The sequence below is a fragment of the Notamacropus eugenii genome, chromosome 1 (genome assembly GCF_028372415.1).
Source record: "Notamacropus eugenii isolate mMacEug1 chromosome 1, mMacEug1.pri_v2, whole genome shotgun sequence".
NCBI classification, from domain to species: Eukaryota; Metazoa; Chordata; class Mammalia; order Diprotodontia; family Macropodidae; genus Notamacropus; species Notamacropus eugenii.
Genome location: NC_092872.1, coordinates 718,612,317 through 718,633,372, shown reverse-complemented (window position 1 = coordinate 718,633,372; position 21,056 = coordinate 718,612,317). Strand labels below are relative to the sequence as shown.

Below are 21,056 nucleotides of genomic sequence, written 5' to 3'. Positions count from 1 at the left end.
GGCCAAAGCTTACCAGGCAGAAGCTTCTTTCTCTTCCTCTTTCTTTCTCTTCTCAGTCTTTCTACCTGAATCAGATCCCCTGGGACAAGTGGTTCCTGCAGCAGAGCTGAATTAGGCCCAGTTTTCCCCTGACAGTAGTGGTTTCCCCAAGCATGTGACTCTGTGCAATAGATGCTCCCCCATGCAGGAGGGCTGAGGAGCCTGGGGAGGTTTTTGATCAGGGCTGAAACACTGTGGGAATGGAGCACTATTATGTTTCATACAATAATATTGTGCCACATCCTCAGCCTCCACAGCACTGATGGTGAAGGTGAAATCTGTCCCAGAGCCACTGCCACTGAAGCTGGAAGGGACCCCTGACTGCAGGGTGGAGGCAGAATAGATCAGTTCCTTGGGAGACTGTCCTGGTTTCTGCTGGTACCAGGCCATCCACTTGTTAATGCTGGAACTGGTCTTGCAACTGATGGTGACTCTGTCTCCTGGAGCCACAGAGAGGGAGGCTGGGGACTGGGTCACCACAATATCTGCTCCGGATTCTTGGTGGGAAAAGGAGAAGAAAGAGATTTCAGTGAAGAATCTTTTTCCCTCACCCTCAGGCTATGTCAGAGATACCAAGTGGAAAACTCCTTCTATCTCTCAAGTGTTGCCAACCTATGGCTCACTGGGAGTCTTACCTTGAGGCCAGAGCAGTAGGAGGCAGAGAAGCCAGGAAGGGGAATGCATTGTGACCCTTGCAGATCTGGAAACAGAGACCTCTGAGCTCAGTGAGAGATGTGAGAGATATTTGTACGTGAGGCTGGGTTTGTGAAAGGTCCCTTGGAGACCATCATGCAAAGCAGTGCTGGCCCAGCTTCAAGTCTGGACCCCAGGTGTGGTGATATGTATATGGATTTAGTGGCCCTGTTGTGTTTCCTTGAAGATGGGACCTCATGTGGCCCGTTTTTTTATTGCTATATTATATGCACCTGCCTTAGGCCATACATGATGGGGGTTGAGGCAGACTGTCCATTGTAGGTATAAACGGGGTAGGGAGGGGCACAGGTAGTGTGGCGAAGCCTTTCTATCTTCCCAGGATAGATCAGATGACTGGTTCTACCGACCAATAGTTGACAATCGTCTACACAAAAAATGGAAGGAAAGAAGGAGTAAAGAAAGAAAGACGGGGAAAGAAAAAGAGAGAAGGAAAAAGAGAGTGGGAGAGAGGTAGAGGAGAGAAAGAAAAAGAATAAAAAGAAAGAAAGAAAAAGGAGAAAGAATGAAAGGAAGGAAAGCAGGAAAGAAAAAAAAAAGATGTAAAGGAGCTGACTTAGAATGAAAACTAAGACTGGGGATCCAACAGTTTTCAAGGACAGAGAAGGGCCCAGGGTTAGATGAAATGGGTATGGAAGTAACTTGGAGATTCTTTGGTCTAGTAGGCAGGGTGGGGAGAATGTATTCCTTCTTTTGTTGTGGAGGAGATGTTTTTCTCTTTGATATTTCTGATACATCATTCTAAATGCTGAGAAGAAAAAAGGATTGCTGATCTCAACCTCTCACTTTGTAGCTGGGAAAACTGAGGCCTAAAGGAGCAAAATGGTTCTTCAGGTACCTTTTACATCTCTTGTTCATTACTCAGAACACTGTCACTTTTAGTCAGGGCTTTCTCATCTCATTATTGTAATCCTGAAATGGCCATCTGGTTGGTTTCTGTGCCCCCACTCTCTTCCCACTCCAGCCTACGCTGCCATCAGCTGTTAAACTGATCATGTGACAGAGCAGGGATGACCAGGTCACCTCCTACTCCAGAAATTCCAGTCCCTCTTTATCACCCCCAGGATCTAATAAAACATCCTATGAAGTCCTTCAGAACATGACCACTTCCTCCCTTTCCACTTTCCTAACACTTCACCCCTCTCAAGTACCCTATGATCTGTTCACTCCTCCTGACTCTGTGCCCTCTAACTGCTGGCCCCTGGACCTGGAATGTTCTTTTTCTCACTGCCACTTCCTGCCTTCATGTGCTTCCTGCTTCCTCAGAAATAAACACCTGACGCAGCTTCCAGGACATTCTGTTGCTGGTATGATCTCTGTGTGCAGTCTTTTCTTGTACATATATGCTCCATGCAGGACACAGTAGTGTCTCCCCCTTAGCCTGTGCTTTTTAAATTTTAATTCTTTAACATGGAACTTAAATGTTAAAGAAGAGCATTTCCATCCCTTCAGCAGAACACAAAAAGATAATTCTGTGCAAAACCATAAACCTCCCTTTTCCCCAGCTGGTAAAACAAGCATATGACAAAGTCCATCCATGCGTCTGCAGACTGTCCTCTTATCTATCCTTCCTTCTGAACTTCCTTCCCTTCCTTTCTCTCCTTGAAAAGATGAACCAGTGTTCTAGTTTCTTTTTCTCATCATGATTACTCTTGCCTCAATCCTGATTTTAAAATTTATAAGAAAAGATATAAAACAAATCCCCTGCAACTTAAAAGCACATTCAAACAGAAGTGATCTACACAGTGACCCTGTGCAAAATAAGAGTCTCTTTTTGCTTCTTGTGTCCATCCTCCCTTTGCCAGGAGGTGGTTAACACGCCTTCCCAGAGTTCTCTAAAGTCAGGGTTTAGAGCTGTTTGTCTTCACCATGCTGGTGTCCTCATTTACATTATTCCCCTGCTTTGTCCTCTTACTCTCTGTCTGTTCGTACTGCCCAGGTTTATGTGAAATAGCCTCTTTCATCAACTTTTACAGATGAAAAATATAGCATTTTATTCAACTGTTCTCCCATTACTGAAAGGGAAATGTGAGGCATTTCCTTGGATTCTGTTACTCAGAATCAGGGCATTTGTTTTGCAGTAAGTAGAACACTGGACCAGAAATCAGGAAGATCTGAGCTCAAATTCAGTTGGAGACAATTTATTAGCTATGTGACTCTGGCCAAGTCAATTAATCCTTTTTTGTCTCAGTTTCCTCATCTGTAAAATGAGTTGGAGAAGAAAATGTCAGACCACTTCCTTATCTTTGCCACACATTAGATCAGAAAGGGTCAGACGTGACTAAAACAACTGAAAAAGAACAACGAAGACGCAATATAGAGATTTAACTGACCAGAACAATACCAGTTAAAATATAAGCTGTGAACCATTTTAAGCCTGCCAATACCTTCGAAAGGTCTCAGATCTAAATTGGCCAATGAGAGGGAAGACATTTTGGTCCACTCTGAGCTTAACCTACCATAAGGCCTGGCATAACAGTCATTCTTTGCCTTGCTCTCTAAGTGAACTCAAAATGCTCCTTCCTGTGTCAGTAGCTCCAAAACTGGATGAAGCTCAGCAGGAGCATTCTTCTGTTTATGACTGCTTATGAAATGTCCAGGGCATTTTATGCAAATGTCTTATGCTGTCTTTATGTTAATGATAAAAGAAATACAGACATCCTGGGTCTTTAATCTTAATTGACACCTTGACATTCTCTTATCAAATTAATTCTGTCCCATTTTCCATTCTATCCAATTAAGAAATTCCTTTCTTTTTTCTTGGTTATCACATATGGAGACTATAATAGGGTGATGCAGGCATGAGCAAAGCAGGGAGGTGGTGTGAGAAGGAATTGCTCTGAAGATATAAGATCCCCTTTGTCTTTCTGTCCTTGGGCTCATTTTCTTCAATGAATTCCCAAGCATATCTCTGTAGGTATGTTCTGCAAGTTTTGAGAGAAATGAACATGCCCACGCAGCCTCATTTTGTTTGTCTTTCTTAGAATGAGCTCAGCAAGAGTTGACATTTATGCTGCCATTCACTCAGACAGGACAGTGCTAGAGACTGAACCCTTCCACTGAACAGTGCTGGTACTGGGTGCCTGCATGGCTTATTGTCCTCAAAAGTTATGGTGCTGTCTAGGGTGGTGAGTCCTCTCTCTACTCCTGCTCGTAAAATCAGACTCTGCTCACTAGTTTCAGTCAGAATTTTTCTCTCTAAAGTAGATCTGGGGGCAAAAGCCCTTGGCTGGGTCTTCTCTGCAATTCTGCTATCTTCTGAAATTCAGTCAAGTCTAGACTTGGAGGGAAAGTTTTCTCTGCTGGTTTGCTTAAATGGCAGAGTGAGAATAAGGCAGAAGTTTCTTTCCCTTAAAGCTAACAAAGTCACTTCAGCTTCACCTCCCTTTTCCAGTTGCCATATAATCCCCTTCCTTGTTCCCTTTTCCCTTAAAGGCTAAGGTCATGACCTGGACTCAGATCCCCAAACTTTACTTCCTTGGGACATTCCCCTTTAAATCTGTTCTCACAAAATCTCTGAGTTTTTTCAGATAATCTCTCTCCCTCTTTTTCAATGATTAGATACTGTGCATTCTGTTGTATTTGTCATGTCATTTTGTCTGTCTGTGTGTGTCTCTGTGTCTGTATCATGTGTGTTGTGAGTGAGTCTGTTGCCTTCTAAGTTTTAAAATGCAGCCAGGGAGAAACTCCCAAGGACTCTAGGAAAGCAACCAACCAAGCAACCAACCAACCAATCTGCACTACTCTTTTCCTTGAGGTTCCACTTCTGGCCAGACAGGAGTTACAATGAAAAGTTAGAGACAGCTAAAAACACCAGCAGATTCTGGAGTTTGTGAGGTTCATAATTAAAGAGTTTGGAAGCTGATCAATTTGGGAATGCAGGAAAAAGCTCCTGAGACTTGTGGGATAATCTCAGGAGCTCACCCCTTGCTAAAACACCTCCTGACAATACTGATCACAGTATTCCTTCCCCAGAATTAGGAGTGTATCTCAGTATGGGGAGTATAACAGACCCTGGCTTCTTGTAACAATCCCCCTGGGATAAAGAGAAGAGAATCCTGGAGAATTATAGGGAAACCTGAATTTGTCTTTCCCGACCTGGGTAAAGGTGGGAGGGGCAGTAGCCACAGTTTGGCAGTGGCCCTAATGGGGTGGTGTCCCTGAGCAGTCAGAGCCTGGGAGGATCTCCCAGGTTCAATATATTCAGCCCATCCTGCCCCAAACTCGGGAAGTTCTGCAGCTGAGGGATGGGGTGAGGCAGATGTGTGAGGCCCATGTTGAGTAATCCCTGATTCATACTACCAAGAATTATCTCAATTGCTAAGGCCCCGGCATCACCCATTCCAGCCCCTAGGCAGTGCTTTCTGCAGAATCCTCTCTGGAAGCCACTTTCTGCCTGGGACAATCCAGGTGATCCTGGCAGTGCCTAATGAGTGAGGGAAGGGAGGTCGTCAACCTCTGCCCTTGGTAATCCCACACTTCTCTATTCCAGTTGTAGAAATGTAGCAGTTTTTTTCAATTTATGGCAAGCTATTTAATCTGTTTTCCCTGTTTCCTGATTTGTAAAGGGAAAATAATAATGGTTGCTGTCATGGGATCAAAATTTTATAATGATTGTAAAGTGCTTAATACAATATAGTTATTATCTCTCTAATTTGATACAATTTTTCCATACCTGTTAACTTTGAAGTAGTTTAAAGTACCAACAATAATAACATTAATAATTTCTATATGTGATAATCTGGAAATGCATTGATATCATCTGAAGTTTATTGTTTGTATTATTACTATCTTTCTAAATTGTATTGTATTTCTAAAATTCTCTTAGATTTTAAAATTAGAGGGACCACTGTACTGCTGAAGTAATGTTAGGCAAAGCACTTCTTTTAAAAATTAATTTTATTTATTTTCAGTGTTCCACATTCACTGCCATACAACTTGGATTATTATTTTTCCCTCCCTCCCTTCTCCCTCCCCGAGATGGCATATAATCCTGTATAGGTTCTACACATACATTCCTATTAAGTACACTTTCACTATAGTCATACTGTGTAGAAGAATTAAAATGAATAGGAGAAATCATCTAACAAACCAAAACTCAATACACACACAAAAGTGATCTGCTACATTCTGTGATTGAATTCCATACATGTTTCTCTGGATGTGGAAGACATTTTGCCTTAGAAGACCATTGGGAATTTTTTTTAAGTCCTTGCATTGCTATGAAGTTCCAAGTCTACCAGGACAAACTCTGTGGTTGCTGCTGTGCACAAAGTTCTCCTGGTTCTGCTCCTTTGTAGAAGCTTCAAGGTCCTATGTGATACTGACTGTAGCTCCTTGATATTTGTATGGTTTCTTTCTGGCTGCCTGTAATATTTTCTCCTTTACTTGATAGGTGTGGAATTTGGCAACAATATTTCTTGGGATTTCTAGTTTATGATCCCTGTGGGGAGGTGAAGAGTGGATTGTTCTGATGACCACTCTGCCCCCTGGATCTAGCACTTCTGGTTAGTTTTCCTTGATGATTTTTTGGAAGATATTGTCGAGACTCTTTCTTCATCATAACTTTCTGGTAGGCCAATGACTTAAATTTTCTCTCCTGGATCTATTTTCAGGTCAATTGTTTTTCCAATTGGATATTTTACATTTTCTTCTTTATTTTCATTCTTTAGATTTTGTTTGACTGATTCTTGATGTCTCATATAGCCATTAGCTTCTACTTGTCCAATTCTCATTTTCATTAAATTGCTTTCTTCAGTTAACTTTTACATCTCCTTTTCCATCTGTCCAATTATTCCTTTTAAGGAATTATTTTCTCCAGTCAGCTTTTGTACTGCCTTTTCCATTTGTCCAATTTTCCCAGTTAGGTTTTGTGCTTTCTTTTCCATTTGTTCAATTTTCCTTTTAAAGAGGTGTTCTCTTCAGAGAATTCTTTTTGCATACTTCTGAAATCATTGGACAGTTTTTCCTCTACTTCCTTCTTCATCTGTTCCAGGAGAGTTCTTTGTGCATGCGAGTAGTTCACAGTCCTTTCTGAAGTTTCAGACGGAAGTACAGTCTCAATACTGACCTCTTTGGAAATCATGTTTTGTTCCTTGTTCCCATAGAAAGATTCTATGATCTTTACTCTCTTGCTTCTTGCTCATGATGGTGAGACTTTGTGTGTTGTGGCCTCTAGTTCTTTCAATTAGAAGCTGGAGAATCTGTTGTTGAGCTGCTGGTGTGGGAAATCTAAGGGCATGTGCCTTTGTTTTCCTTTTTGAATTGTGTTTCCTGCCTGAGCCCCATGGCTAGCTTATTAAGTATGGGGGACTGGTGGTCTGGTTATGGGAGATCTCCTTAGCTGAGCTAGAGCAAAGGCAGGCTCAGTTCACACCTGGGTCCTAGTGTGAGTTTGCACCATGCCTAGGTTCTGGTGAGAGTTTCCACCCCCTGTGGGGCTCCACTCCTTCTGGTTATCCTCCACCACAGTAAGGAATCCCCCTTAGCTATCTTCCTAGCCTCAGGTGCCATGAGACTGTTTGCCCTTTCAACTGTTCCCACTGATCCAGGATTTTTCTGGGGACATATTTTACGGTTCTTTTGAGGTCAATAAGGGGAGGGGGAGAGAGCATTTATTGATCACCATTTTGGCTCCCAGAAGATCAAGTAGGTGACTTACAGACATTTATTCTATGGGCTGAATATATCTGGAGAGGCTGCAGCTAATTCCTGGGGCTCAGTGCCTGTCACTCACTTGGTTCTGCTGGTCTCTTGCCCTGAGCTGCCACTCTGCCTTTCTGCCATGCTGTTGCTGCCTGTGGCTGCCCCAGAGTTTTCCAGCTTGGCCAACCAAAGCACTTTTTAACCTGGATTTTGCTTCATATGAATTAGCCTTTTAAAAGGATGTGATAAATTTGATCATTTGGAAAAGTTAAATATTTAATTAGATATATCTGGTTTAAAAGGCAATAATAACAATGATATTTACTATGGTAGCTTATTATTCTTTTGAAAATCTTCATTATTATGAAAATATCCAAGGCGGCTTAAAGTTGTAGTCTCAGCATATTAATGATGAGTGATTTTCTATGCAGTATAATTTGAAAAATGCATTCCCTTCTGTTGATGGTGGGTTGGTTCAAGTTTTACCTTTGGAACAATTAAATAAACCCCTTTTCCTTCCCCACTCCCTTCCCGTGTAGTAAGGAGTATATCTCAGTTATGGAGATTGCTTAAAACTCTGTGTCTCTCTGTTAATCCCTCTCATCTCATATCAGATGAAGAAAAGAGAATGCTGGATAATTGTGGGGAAACTTGAATGACCCTTCTATATGAAGGGGGTGGCATTAACCACAGTGGGTGCCCACTGGCAGTGGCCCCAGTGGTTATGTGCCTCTGGACATCATTCAACCTCTCCCTCTAGGCAAGCCTGAGTGTGTCTGTTAGGTGCTATACATCCTGTCCACCCTGCCCCAGCAGCTGCAAGCTGCCCTAGCTCCAGTAGTGCAGCTTGGAGAAAGCAGGAGGAGGATCTGGAGAAAATCGGGCCTAACAGCTAGCATTCCTTCACCTTGGTCTGTCACCAGGTACTACCACCAATGGGAAAAACCCAGCACTAGCTATCCCTGCCCCTAGGAAATGTTTTCTGCCATACCCCAAAAAACCTAGTCAGTCAGCATTCAGGCCTGACATATTCCTTAACAGATTCTGCCCAGCTGCCACCTGGGAGGCTCCAGGTGCTCCTGGTAGTGTTGAGGTTTAGGGGTACTGGGACCCCAAAGCAGTGATATTTGTATACTGCCTGAATAAATTTGATCCAAACCTTCTTTCAGCCAAAGACAAGGTATATTAGATCACTGTCCAAGGTGCCACATTGGTCAGACTCTTAAGGAATCTCAGCACCTTAATTAAGAGAGATTGTGGGAAGGATCTAGAAGTGGTCAAATTGTCTGGGGTGACTGGAGGTGGTGTCTAGGGAGTATCTTGATGGGAGGGGCCAGTTGGCTGAGGTAACTGGAGGTCCAACACCTGCACCAAGATAAAGGGATCCAAATCAGATCAAGGTTGGGAAGTGGGGGGAAGGTGCAGGGGATCAGGCGGTAACAGACAAGAGAGGGCTGGACAACAGAGAATAGGGAGATTGGATGTAGGTTACAATGAAAGGCCAAGTGAGAGAATTATAGTCTCAGGTACTCACCTGAGACTTATTTGATTAAATGGGAAAATTTAAAGAGGGTTCAAGGTGGGATTTTTCTGCACTTGTAGACAAATGGGACCAAAATCCTTTTGGGGTAATGTGCAAAGGTCATCTCTTGGGCCTCTACCCTGTCAGTAACACCTATCTTGGCAGTGTAAGGTAGGGGAAGCCAGTCAGCCTCTACTCCAAGTGAGCTCACACTTGTCTGTTCTGACTGCAGAAACTTATTGGCTACATAACTTTAGCATGTTATCTTATCTCTGTTTGCCCCAATTGTCTGATCTGTAAATAGAAAAATAATAATGACCCCTACCTCCCAGGGTTGTTGTGAGATTATAAAGTGCTTAGCATGGTGACTGGCATATGCTGAGCACTATATTATTATTATTTTTTAAGTAAATGTGATTATTCCATATCTGATAACTCTGAGGTGGTTTTAAAATGCCAAAGGCAATAAGACCAATGATTTTTTTATTACACATGATCATTTGGAAATGTAACTGATATCATCTGAAGTTTGTTGTTTGTGTTATTATTGTATTCCTAAACTGTATTATATTTCTAAACTTATATTGCAAAATTTGAGAGACCATTGTAAATCAGAAATATTGTTACACAAAAATTTCCTTTTGAATCTGGATGCTAAAAGATTATGAATTGGATTTTAAGAAGACCTGATAAAAATATATTTTAAAATTTTAAACATTAAATGAGATATATTTTGTTAGAAGGCAGATAATAATAATATATGATTGAAAATTTTCTTTTTCTTTTGAAATTCTTGGGTATTCTTAGAGTGTATAGCTCAGATTAAAGATGTAGCTTCAACATATTAATGATGAGTCAACAACTAGGTATTTGCTTTTTGTCTGAAGCCCAGAATATGGGTGGTTTAATTTCTAAGTGAAAGATAAAGGAAATATTAACAGTTAGGGAAACATCGAGAAGAATATTCAAGCCCTAAGTTTTGATTAGTGAAGTTTTGGTACGGTAGAAATTCTTGAATTTATAATTTACTATTATTTGAACTTTGATTACAGGGATAGTTTTCTGGATTCTTATGAAGCCAGTAATAGAAAATGTCATGTTCTGAAGTCTGAGAACTGCTAAAGATGAACGTCTGTACCAGGGAAAAGTTTTGGGCACTACGGTGGCACAGCCTACTCATCATCCTCCTGACTCTGTTTCCTCTTTTTCCTATTTCCTTTCTGAAAAGGACCATACCCACTGGTTTCATCCTGAGCCTTGCTTCTACCACCTTGTGACTACATGAATAACTATCAGATGTACCTGGAATCAACCAGAGCTTAAGCAGTTTTTCCTTCTGTTATGATATAGGACATTGTCTGTGTCTCTCTTTTTTTTTTAAGCAAATTTTGATAATGAAGAAGTTTGGAACATATAATACTACATCTATTAGATGGTAGATTGATACTATACCATTTCTGAGTTACTGTAATAGGAGGCAAGTATGAATATCTTACAATTTTAACCTATATTTGTGGTCAAATAATTATATAGGGATGATATCTTCCTAAGGTGGAAAGGATTAGACAAAGTGTTAAGAGAAAGATGTAATGAGATAATTTTCTAATTAAATGGGATAGTAAATTTTGAGAAAAGCAGCAGATTAGCCTGTTTTCTCCAAGGATTATATACAAATGTGTATGATTGACTTCCAAAACTCATCTGTGAAGTAGATTCCATGTTTCAACATGTTTTGCTGACAAGTTCTCAAAATTGGATTTTACAAAAAAATTGTATGGAAAAAAATTGTATTGTAAAGAAAGAAAAATTATTTTCCCATTTTTAAAGTATCTGTCTGATAATTTTAAAAATTAGAACATCTTATTTTATGGTTTGAGCTGAAATTTTTCAAAGATTCTTGTATCAGGTGCAGGATTTAGGTAAGGATAGAAACAGTAAATGGTACATAAAGTGAAATTCTTTGAAGTTTGAAAATTGGAGAAACAATTTTAAGTGATTTTACTAAGCTCTATTATGTCGGAATTATTTAAGAACCTCTAGATTTGGAACCATAGAAGTAGAACTCCCTTCAGAACTGTCCTGAGGATAAAGCCTATTGTCCAAGAAGAGACATCTGGGAAACACGTATCTACATGAGACGCTGAGAATGGGTTAGTGGGCTAGAAGGAATCTTGATGTTACTTAACATTGGTGGTAATGATTGCATTGTTTGTATGGTTTATGTGATAGCTTTCTTGGTGACCTTGCTGGCCTGTACATCTTCCTTCTCAAAACTAATCTGTTTTGGGCTTTCTGAGTAGTTTAATTTGTACCTGAGTTAATATAATTATGCAATTATGGGAACTGTGAGAAAAATATTATTGCATTGTTTGAAATTCGCCCTGCATGGCTGGGAAACTGAACCATCTCTAGGTGCCTTTAACCAAAGACTTTTGTTATGCTGATCAAAAACTCAGACCCAAAGACTGATAAAATGAGTTTTCTCTCAAGTGTCAAATCATATGGCTTCTAATGGCTGCTACCAGGTCCTTCTGACCACTCCCATAGCTGCCAAATTAAGAGTGTGGACCCCTGGATCATCTGAACACAGCCTGCTCCTAGTGGACCTCTGAATGCATTGAGGTCCTTGCTTTTTAAGTTTGTTAGGGGCTGGAAGAAGATGACATCTGAGGCAGAGGCTGCTCTAGAATCCAGACCAGGACAGCAAGAAGGGCTCCCTCCCTACTAGAGCCCACCTTACCTGATCTTTACATTCCATATGTGATTTGCCTTTATCTCCTAGCTGCACTAGCTTTGGTTTTCATTGACTTAGGCTGTGCCCCTCTTTCCTCTGACCTAGGGTTCCCTTTTAGTGTCCTTCTTAACTTGCTTTTGGTTGCACTGCAGTAGTTACTCATCTCTTTGAGCAGCCAGCCATCCACTCACCCTGCCTGAATCCTTCAATGGGTACATTCCTTCTGCAGTCCTGGCTGGTAGACAATGCTAACTCCCCCAAAGGGATGGAGAGCCCCAATTGTGATCTGGGAATATTGACTTCCATCAGTCAGGTCCATGGCTCTCTCATCTTACCTTCATCTCTGGTTATGTTTTTCATGTGTGTTACCTCCACTTATTAGACTCCCTCTGCTCTGTGGATTGGTCATTGCCCCGTCATTCTTGTGATGCCCGACCTCTGAGATTATAAATATTTGAGACTACTCTGGTATCCTTGACTACTTGTGTGCTTGTGGTTGTGAATGCTAATTCGTGAACACCTTCTCTGATCTGGTTCCATTGCCACTGGAGCACTCTTCAGGCCCTGCCCCTCATCATGTGGAGGGCAGTATCCTGGCTCCTATGTGAGTAGGGAAAGGCGATCTGATATCCTCAAATGAAGTGTTCAGGAATCAACCCTGGCAGATTGCAGACATGATTAGATAGCTAGAGTGAGTTCCCAGAGTGAGGGGGGAGACTGGTTCCATCCTATAGATTGAGTTGCCTCAGGAACATTAGGACTGTTCCATCCACCTTGTCTATCTTAGCTGTCTTTTTTGAGCTGAGGAAAAGCAGCCAGGTCAGAGTCCAGGCCCATTCCCCTGACTTATATCCAATTTTCTCTTAATCACAAGCTCAGGATGAGGAGCTTGGGATAGGGAGCAAAGGGCAGGGAAAAGAGTGACAGCAGTTTTTGGAACAGCCCTCATGGGAAGGTTAGTGGTCCTTGACTAAAGCATAGCATGCAGAACATTCTTTCTCTTCTTCCTTTTTCTCTATCTTCTTAATTTTTCTACCACAATTAGAGCCTCAGGGGACAAGTGTTTCCTGCAGCAGAGCTGAATTAGGCCCAATTCACCCCTGAGGGCAGTGGTTGCCCTCAACCTGTGACTGGGGCAGCAGCTGCTCCCCCACTCTGAAGGACTGAGCAGCCTGGGGAGGTTTTTGTTCAGGGCTGAAACACTGTGGGAAAGGGTAACTATTATGTTGCATACAGTAATAATCTGCCACATCCTCAGCCTCCACAGCACTGATGGTGAAGGTGAAATCTGTCCCAGAACCACTGCCACTGAACCTGGCAGGGACCCCAGACTGCAGGGAGTTAGCATAGTAGATCAGGAGCTTGGGAGACTCTCCTGGTTTTTGGTGGTACCAGTTCATAAAGTCGCTAACACTGGAACTGGTCTTGCAGTTGATGGTGACTCTGTCTCCTGGAGTCACAGAGAGGGAGGCTGGGGACTGGGTCACCACAATGGCTGCCTGGGATCCTTGGTGGGAAAAGAAGAAAGAAGAGATTTAAGTGAAGAATCCTGTTCTCTCACCCTCAGGTTGTGTCAGAGATTCCCAGTGGAAAACTCTTCCTGTCTCTAAAGTGTTGCCAACCTATGGCTCATTGGGAATCTTACCTTGAGGCCAGAGCAAGAGGAGCAAGTGGAGCAAGGAAAGGGAGAGCATTGTGACCCTTGTAGAGCAGGAGGCAGAGAGCTCTGAGCTCAGTGAGAAATGTGGGAGATTTTTGTATGTGAGGCTGGGTTTGTGAAAGGTCCCTTGGACATCACCATGCAAAGCAGTGCCAGTACAGCCTCAGCTCATGATCCCAGGAGTGGTTATGTGCACATGGAGGGCGTGGCCCATTTGTTTCCTTGAAGGTGTGACATCATGTGGCTTCTTTTTTAATTGCTATATTAAAGAGATCTGCCTTAATCTGGACTGGTTTTCTCTGTGTCGGGTGGCCAACTGTGGATAGATGAGGGAAGCTTCTCCAACTTCCCAGGAGAGGTCAGGTGGCTCTGGATCTAGAAAACAAGAATTCATAAGTATCTATGGAAAGAACAGAGATAAGACAGAAAGGAACTGAAGTAGAAAGAGAACTAAGATTGGGGAAGCAACAAAACTTAAAGACAGCTAAGGGCTCAGCTTTCTATAAAATGCAGATAAGAGCAACTTGGAGATTCTTTAGTCTACTAGGTAAAGTGGGGAGAATGTGTCCCTTGAATTGTTGTGGGAGGAGGAGATATATCTTCTTCTCTTCTGTATTTCTGTTACATTTTTCTAAATGTTAGAAAGAAAATTTTATTGCTAGTCTCACCCTCTCATTCTGTAGTTGGGGAAACTGAGGCTAAAAGGAGCAAAATAGTTATTTGGGTGCATTTTTCCTACTAAAGTTCATCGTCTACTATTCTCCACTGTGAAAACTTTCACCTTTTGTTGGGCAATTATCTCATGGTTGGACTCTTGTCATGGTTGTCTGGTTGGTTTTTGTGCCTCAACTTTCTCCCCACTCCAGACAATGCTCCCCTCAGCTGTTAAAGTGATCATCTGACAGAGCAGGGCTGACCCTGTCACTTCCTACTCAGAAATTCCTATCTCTCTTTATCACCTCCAGAATCTAATAAAAATTCTTTAAAATCCTTCAGAACTTGGCCATTTCCTCCCTTTCCTCTTTCCTTACCCTTGCCTCCCAAGTAACCCATGACCTGGTAACACTGGGCAAAGGTCCCTCCTCCTCACTCTGTGCCCTTTTCCTGCTGGCCCCTGGGCCTCGAATGTTCTTCTTCCTCATTGTCACTTCCTGCCTGCACATGCTTCCTGTTTCCTCAGAAATAAACACAGGGAGCAGCTTCCAGTCTCTTCTCTTGCCAGGATGTTCTCCCCGTGCACTCTTTTCTTGCACACACATACTTCATGCTGAACACAGTAGTGTCTCCTACTGGCTGTGCTTTTTTTAATTTAAGTTTTTTAACCTTGAACTTCAACTTTAAAAAAGAGCATTTCCATCCCTGCAACAGAACAGAAAAAGAGGATTCTGTGTGCAACCGTAAACCTCCCTTTCCCCTAGTTAGTAAAACAAGCATTTAACAAATTTCATCCACATCTCTGTAGACTCTCATCTTCTCTCTCCTCCCTTCTGAACTTACTTGTCTTCTTCTTTGTACTTTAAATTTTTTTTAGTTTTTTTTTTCTCCTCATGATTGCTCTGGTCTCAATCCTGTATTAAAAACTGAGAAGAAATAAAGAAATCAAATCTCCTGTAACAAAGAAGCACAGTCAAGCACAGTGAATCTAGAGGATGACTGCATCATCGGCAATTCAGCCACGTCTAGACTTAGGGGTCAGTTTTCCCTGCTGGTTTGCTTAAATGGCAGAGTGAGAACAAGGCAGAAGTTTCTTTGCTCAAGGTTAGCAAAGTTACATCAGCGTCAGCAGTCCTGAAAGGAACTCAGTGGACGTTGACAGTTATGGCAACGTTTACTGAGATAGGACAGCACTGGAGGCTGTACCTTTCCCCTCGATGGTCCTGGGACTGGCTTCCTGCAGGACTCGCCCTGCACCTGTACAAAGAAGGAAAGGAAGAGTATTTCCTCTGCCTTCCTGCAGAGGGAGGTGTGGTCATCATAATTATACTGCATTCAGTTCCATTGTTCTAGTCTTAATATTTACCTTGGTAGTCACTGTGCGTATTGTTTTCTTAGTTCTACTTATTCCCTTGATACAAGTTCACATGAGCCTTCCCATAATTCTCTGAAGCCTTCATAATCCCCATTTATTATGATGCAGTAACATTCTATTATTTTCATGTGCCATGTTTGTTTAGCTCTAAGTAGGCAAGCTAGCTGCTGCCATGGATAGACTGCAAGGTGCATGGCTTTGTGCAAGTCACTTAATTTTTCCATACCTGAGTTTTTACATCTGTAAAATGGGGGTAATAACAGTACCTGTGTTGTTGTGAGGATCCATTAAGTTAATAGATGTAAAGTGCCTATTATACCTTAAAGTACCATGTAATGCTTTGTTGTTCACTCTTTTCAGTTGTGTCCAACTCTTCATGACCCCATCTTGGGGTTTTCTTGGCAAAGATGCTGGCATGGTTTGCCATATTCTCGTCCAGCTCATTTACAAATGAGAAAACTGAGGCAAACATAATTGAAAGACTTTTCTAGGGTAACAGTTCAGTAGCTGTCTGAGGCTAAATTCATGTCCTCCTGACTCTAGATCCAGTGTTCTATCCACTGCACCACCTAAGTGCTCTAAAATGTGTTGTTTGTTTAAAGTCCAGCTACCATTGAAAATAGATTGTTTTTTAGTTGTTTCAGTCATGTCTGACACTTTGTGATCCCCTTGTGGGTTTTCTTGGCAGAGATCTAGAAAGGATTCGCCATTTCCTTCTCTGGATCATTTTTATAGATGACACAACTGAGGGGTAGAGGGCTAACTGATTTGCCTAGGACTAGAAAACTGGGAAGTATCTGAGACCAGATTTGAACTTAGGAAGATGAGTCTTCCTGACCTCATCCCCCTCATGCTATCAAATCTGCTACCTAAATAAGCTTAAAAGTAGACTTTTCAAAATACTTTCTCTCTACCCCTCCCTTAACCTCCTTTCTTAATATTCTCTTTTATTCCTGGTTTTTCTTAACCTCTTTTTAAAAATTACTTTAATATATATTTAAGGAATAAAGTATTTTCATAACAGTACAATAAAAGGATGATTGTAGATCAAATTGCTGATCTACTATGCACAAACTGCTTTGCTTTCAAATATGCAACAAAATTGTCATAATAAATTTTTTGGTTTTTTGTCTCCTTTTTTTTTCTACCCTCCTTCCTGTTTTTTTCTTTTCACTCATCTTTTCTTTGGAATCCTTGTGGAAGTTAAGGATGACTGTCCCCAGTGCTGATTGTCCAGTTCTCTGAGAAGATGAACAAGTGACGACAGCAGATTCCTACAAAAACCATTTTGAATCCCCATCATCTGAGGAAGGCTTCAATCCTATATTATTCATTCAGGAGACATACTGTGGCCCATTCTGAGCTCAATCTACCATAATGCTTTACAATGCTAGGGCATAACAGACATGCTTTTCTCTCTGAGTGAACTCCAATTGCCCCATTCCTGTGTCAACATAACAAGACCAGATGAAGCTGAGCAAGAGCATTCTTCTGTTTATGACTATCCTTGTTCAGACACTACCTTGAGTCATGGACCTTTCTTAAGTATTTTATGGATATAAACTGTTAAGTCATGTTAATGGTAAAGGAAACACAGATATCCTGGAATTGTAAGTTCAGTTGAGACTTTGTCATTTGTCTTGTCTATTGTATTTACATCCTATTCCCTAAAGAAATTCCTTTCTCCTATCATGATAAACCATATGGAGACCATAATTTTTGCTGACCTAGGCATCCTGAGTCAGGAAGGGAGGGAGTGTTGAGAAGTAATTGATGTGAAGATAAAATGTCTACTTTGTCCATCTTTGAGTTCATTGTCTCATCATGAACTGCCATGTTTATCTCTATATGCATGTTTCACAGGCTTTGAGAGAAAAAAACATTCATATTCAGGCTAATTATGCTTGTTTTTCTACAAATGAACTTAGTAATTGTTAACACCACCAAGGGGTGGTAAGTATTGGAGACCTAGTCTTACCTAACAATTAAGTTCCTCCAGTGAGGAGAGAGACTGGATCCCGTCGTATGATTGAGTTGCCACAAGAATTTAGGAACTCTTCTGTATACTTTGTCTATCCTGGGTTTCTTTTTAGGGGTGGGGAAAAGCAACCAGAGCCTGTAGTTTGCAAATTCTCTTAAACAATACCTCTGTAAGGGAGCTGAGGACAGGTTAAAGAATGAGACAAGCTTCATGAAGGAGTCCCCATGGGAAGGTTTGTGGTCCTTAGCTAAAGCATAGCAGGTAGAAGATTCTTTCTCTTTCTACATTTTCTCTCTTTCTCAACCTTTCCATCTCAACCAGAGCCTCTAGGACAAATGGTTCCTGCAGCAAAGGTGAGTTAGGCCCAATTCTCCCCTGAGGACAATGGTTGCCCTGAGCCTGTGACTGTGGGGTAGCAGCTGATTCCCTGGTCTGAAGGGCTTAGCTGTCTGGGGAGGTTTTTTTTTTTTTTCAGGGCTGAAACACTGTGGGAATGGAGCACTATTATACTGAAAACAGTGACAATCTGCCACATCCTCAGCCTCTACAACACTGAGAGTGAAAGTGAAAACTTTCCCAGAGCCACTGCCCCTGAACTGGGAAGGGACCCCAGAAAATAGCTTAGAAGCGTCATAGAACAGGAGCTGGGGAGACTCTCCTGGTTTCTCCTGTACCTTTCAATTCAGCTGTTAATGCTGGAACTGGCTTTGGAATGGATGGTGACTGTCTCCTGAAGCCACAGACAGGGAGGATGGGGATTGCATCATCACGGTGGCTTCCAGGGCTTCTTGGTGGGAAAAGAAGAAAGAGATTTCAGTGAAGAAAGCTGTTTAGAGACAGTGAATTCAGGAGTACTTCCTTTACCCTCATGCTGTGTCAGAGATGCCCTCTGGTAAACTCCTTATGTCTCTCAAGTGGTGCCAACCTATGACTCATTTTGAGTCTTACCTTGAGGCCAGAGCATTAGGACCAGAGGAGCAAAGAAGAGGAGCACATTGTGACCCTTGCAGAGCTGGAGGCACAGAGCTCTGGGCTCAGTGAGAAAAGTGGGAGATAGTTGTATAAGAGTCTGTGCTTATGAAAGGTCCTTTGTAGATCACCATACAAAGCAGTGTTGGTCCCACTTCAACTCATGACCCTAGGAGTGGTGGTATGCATATGGAGTGAGTGGCCCTGTTGTGTTTCCTTGAAGGTGTGACACTAGTGGCCTCTTTTTTTTATTGCTTATTTTAGTGGACATCACTTAGACTGGGCATTGTGGTGACTGTGGCAGGTGGCCAACTGTAGTTGTAATTGGGGGAGGGTGCTCTGTCTTCCCAGAAGAGATCAGATGGCTCTGAGTTCAGAGACTAATAATTTTTTAGTATTAATTTTGGGCCTTAATAAGGGCCACAGCCTGAATTAATCAACTGGAAGAGGAGCCTGGACACAACAGCCTCTTTGTTCTCTGAGTAAACTCAGATTACCTCTCCCTATATCAACAAAGCCAGATGTGACTGATGTTAAATGCATTTTTTCCTGTTAATAACCATTAAGGATGAACCCATTAACATGAGACACTATCTTGCTTAATGGTACTTTTTCTGAATCTCAATATTTTGTGAACAGATATTATGAAATGGAATGTTAATGGTAAAGAAAACACACATATCTTGGGTTGTAATTTCAATTGACATTTCGTCAACTCTTTTATCTTATTGTATTTACCACCTAGTTAATTAAGAAAATTCCTTTCTCCTACTATGGTTAATCTTCTATGGAGATCATAAACTTGAGTGACACTGACATGCTGAGTTAGGACTGTTCTAAAACATCTTTAAGCCTGGTCATTTTTGTATCACACAGTCAGAATTTCTGTTTTGGCTCCTTATATGTACAAGTTCACTAGCTTTCCCTAGCTTTAAGGAGATAAACAATAAGGATTTACATATCATCTAGCCTGTTTGCCTCCTTTACCCAAATTTTCAGGTCAACAAGACCAAACGTTGAGAAGTATCTGTGAAAAGAATAGAATTAAGAAAGAAAGGAGGACAGTTGGAAAGAAAACTAAGACTGGAATCAACAAAATTTTGCAAAAGTTAAGGGCCCAGGCTTGGATGGAATGGAGATGGAGAGGGCTTGGAGAGTCTTTGGTCTAGTAGGTGGTGAGGGGAGAATGTGTCCCTTGGGTTGTTCTGGGAAGATGTCTATTCTTCTCTTTTGTATTTCTGTTATATCTTTCTAATAGTTAAAAAGAAAAAAATGGATTACTGGTCTCAACTTTTCATTTTGTTTTCGGGCAAATGAAGGCCAAAAGGAGTAAAATGGTTATTTAGGTTCCTTTTTCCTATTAAAGTCAATCATTTCCTTTTTCCCCTCAGAAAGTTTCCACCACTCAAGCTTGTTGCACCTGCAGTATTTCCAGCCTGGTGAGAGAGAGAGATCTAGTCACAAAACAATTTGGAGGGGAAGACCCTAAAGGTCTTCCAGGCAGAACAGAAAGAATTAGTATTTGTTCTCACTCAGGGTCATCAAAACCCAAATAGTGACCAACAGAGTCTTGGGCTGGGACGTTTTATCAGCCATCAGTGAGAGTCAGAGTGATTGGGCTTTCAGGTATAATGAAGTAGCTCCATCTGAATCTGAATGGGCTTTATCAAAGACTGCTCTCCCAGAATTCAATCTCAAGGAATTTCTATTTCTTTGGGCAGAGCACCCATAGGTCAGTGCACAATTCCCCATGGGGAGGAATACAGGAAGAGAGGATGGAAAGGAGGTAGCGAGGAAGGAATGAAAGAAGGAAGGAGAACTGCCCAACTGTAATTCCTTCGCCTCCTCCTCCCCCTACTCACAGATTGTTGGACTTTGTTCATTCTTGAAGAGACCACTGATATCAGTAGGGGGATGTCTAAACTTGCAAGTGAATAGGATTTAACTGAGGCAGGGCTGTATAAAGTCACCAGTGTCACTCTCTGCTCTAGAGCTATCTGGGTCCAGATCAGGTCTACTGGAGATGGTCCCTGAAACCTGTGAAAGAGATTTGAAAAACAGAGACCTGAGAAAGACCTCTTTCCCACTGGATCTGGTGCTATGAAACCCATTGCACCCATCATCCTGATTTATGTCTTGCCACTGAACTCTGATGACTCTGGAGGAGAGTGAGGCTAATAACTTTGCCCAGCTTTGCTTCACTTAAATGCAATTCACTTGCAAGTCAAGACATCCCACTCCTGAGGTCATTGTTCCTCTTCCAGAAAGAAGGATGAAGAACAAACAAAAGCCACAAACAGCCCCTACCTTGGAATCTTCATCTGTAAACAAAACCAGCTTCAGCCAGGTGGCCCCATGATGATCTTGTCCCTTCTGTTAGGATTCATGGCATGAAGGAGAAAACAGCCAGAATGAATTGGTTTTCCTTGCTCAGACTATCCAGGGTGACTGGCATTTCATGTGCAGCCTTGCTACCTCCTCTCCCTTCCCTCCTAAAGGTATGTAACCTTTTTCATAGATCTCTAGTTTGGGAAACTCATTGTGCTTTGCACTCATGGGACATCCACCCCAGGACGGTAGGTTTGCTACCCTATTATCTCAACTAAAGGAACTTTAATCTTCAGCTTATGACTTTGATATATTTTAGGACTTGACACTGCCCTGTGTGAGATCCATTTGAATCCCTTATCACCTGAAGAAGACCCCAAACCTGGACTAGCCAGTTGGAGAGGACGATTTGAGCCCTTATTAATAACCTCATGTGAT

The 21,056-nt window shown here is 41.8% G+C and overlaps 2 long non-coding RNA genes across 4 annotated transcripts in view; one reads left to right on the top strand and one right to left on the bottom strand.

The window, feature by feature from the left end:
• The window catches only part of LOC140521593 (uncharacterized), a 250,177-nt gene that overhangs the window by 45,480 nt on the left and 183,641 nt on the right, over nucleotides 1–21,056 (top strand). The gene's annotated exons all lie outside the window — the stretch shown is intronic.
• Nucleotides 13,900–15,404, bottom strand: LOC140521590 (uncharacterized). 2 transcript variants are annotated; one of them, XR_011972996.1, is made up of 3 exons: nucleotides 15,332–15,404; nucleotides 14,809–14,891; nucleotides 13,900–14,670 (listed from the first exon to the last, which is right to left on the bottom strand). It is a non-coding gene; the product is annotated as an uncharacterized lncRNA (long non-coding RNA). The 2 variants fall into 2 exon arrangements; XR_011972997.1 differs by lacking the exon at nucleotides 15,332–15,404 and adding an exon at nucleotides 15,172–15,317.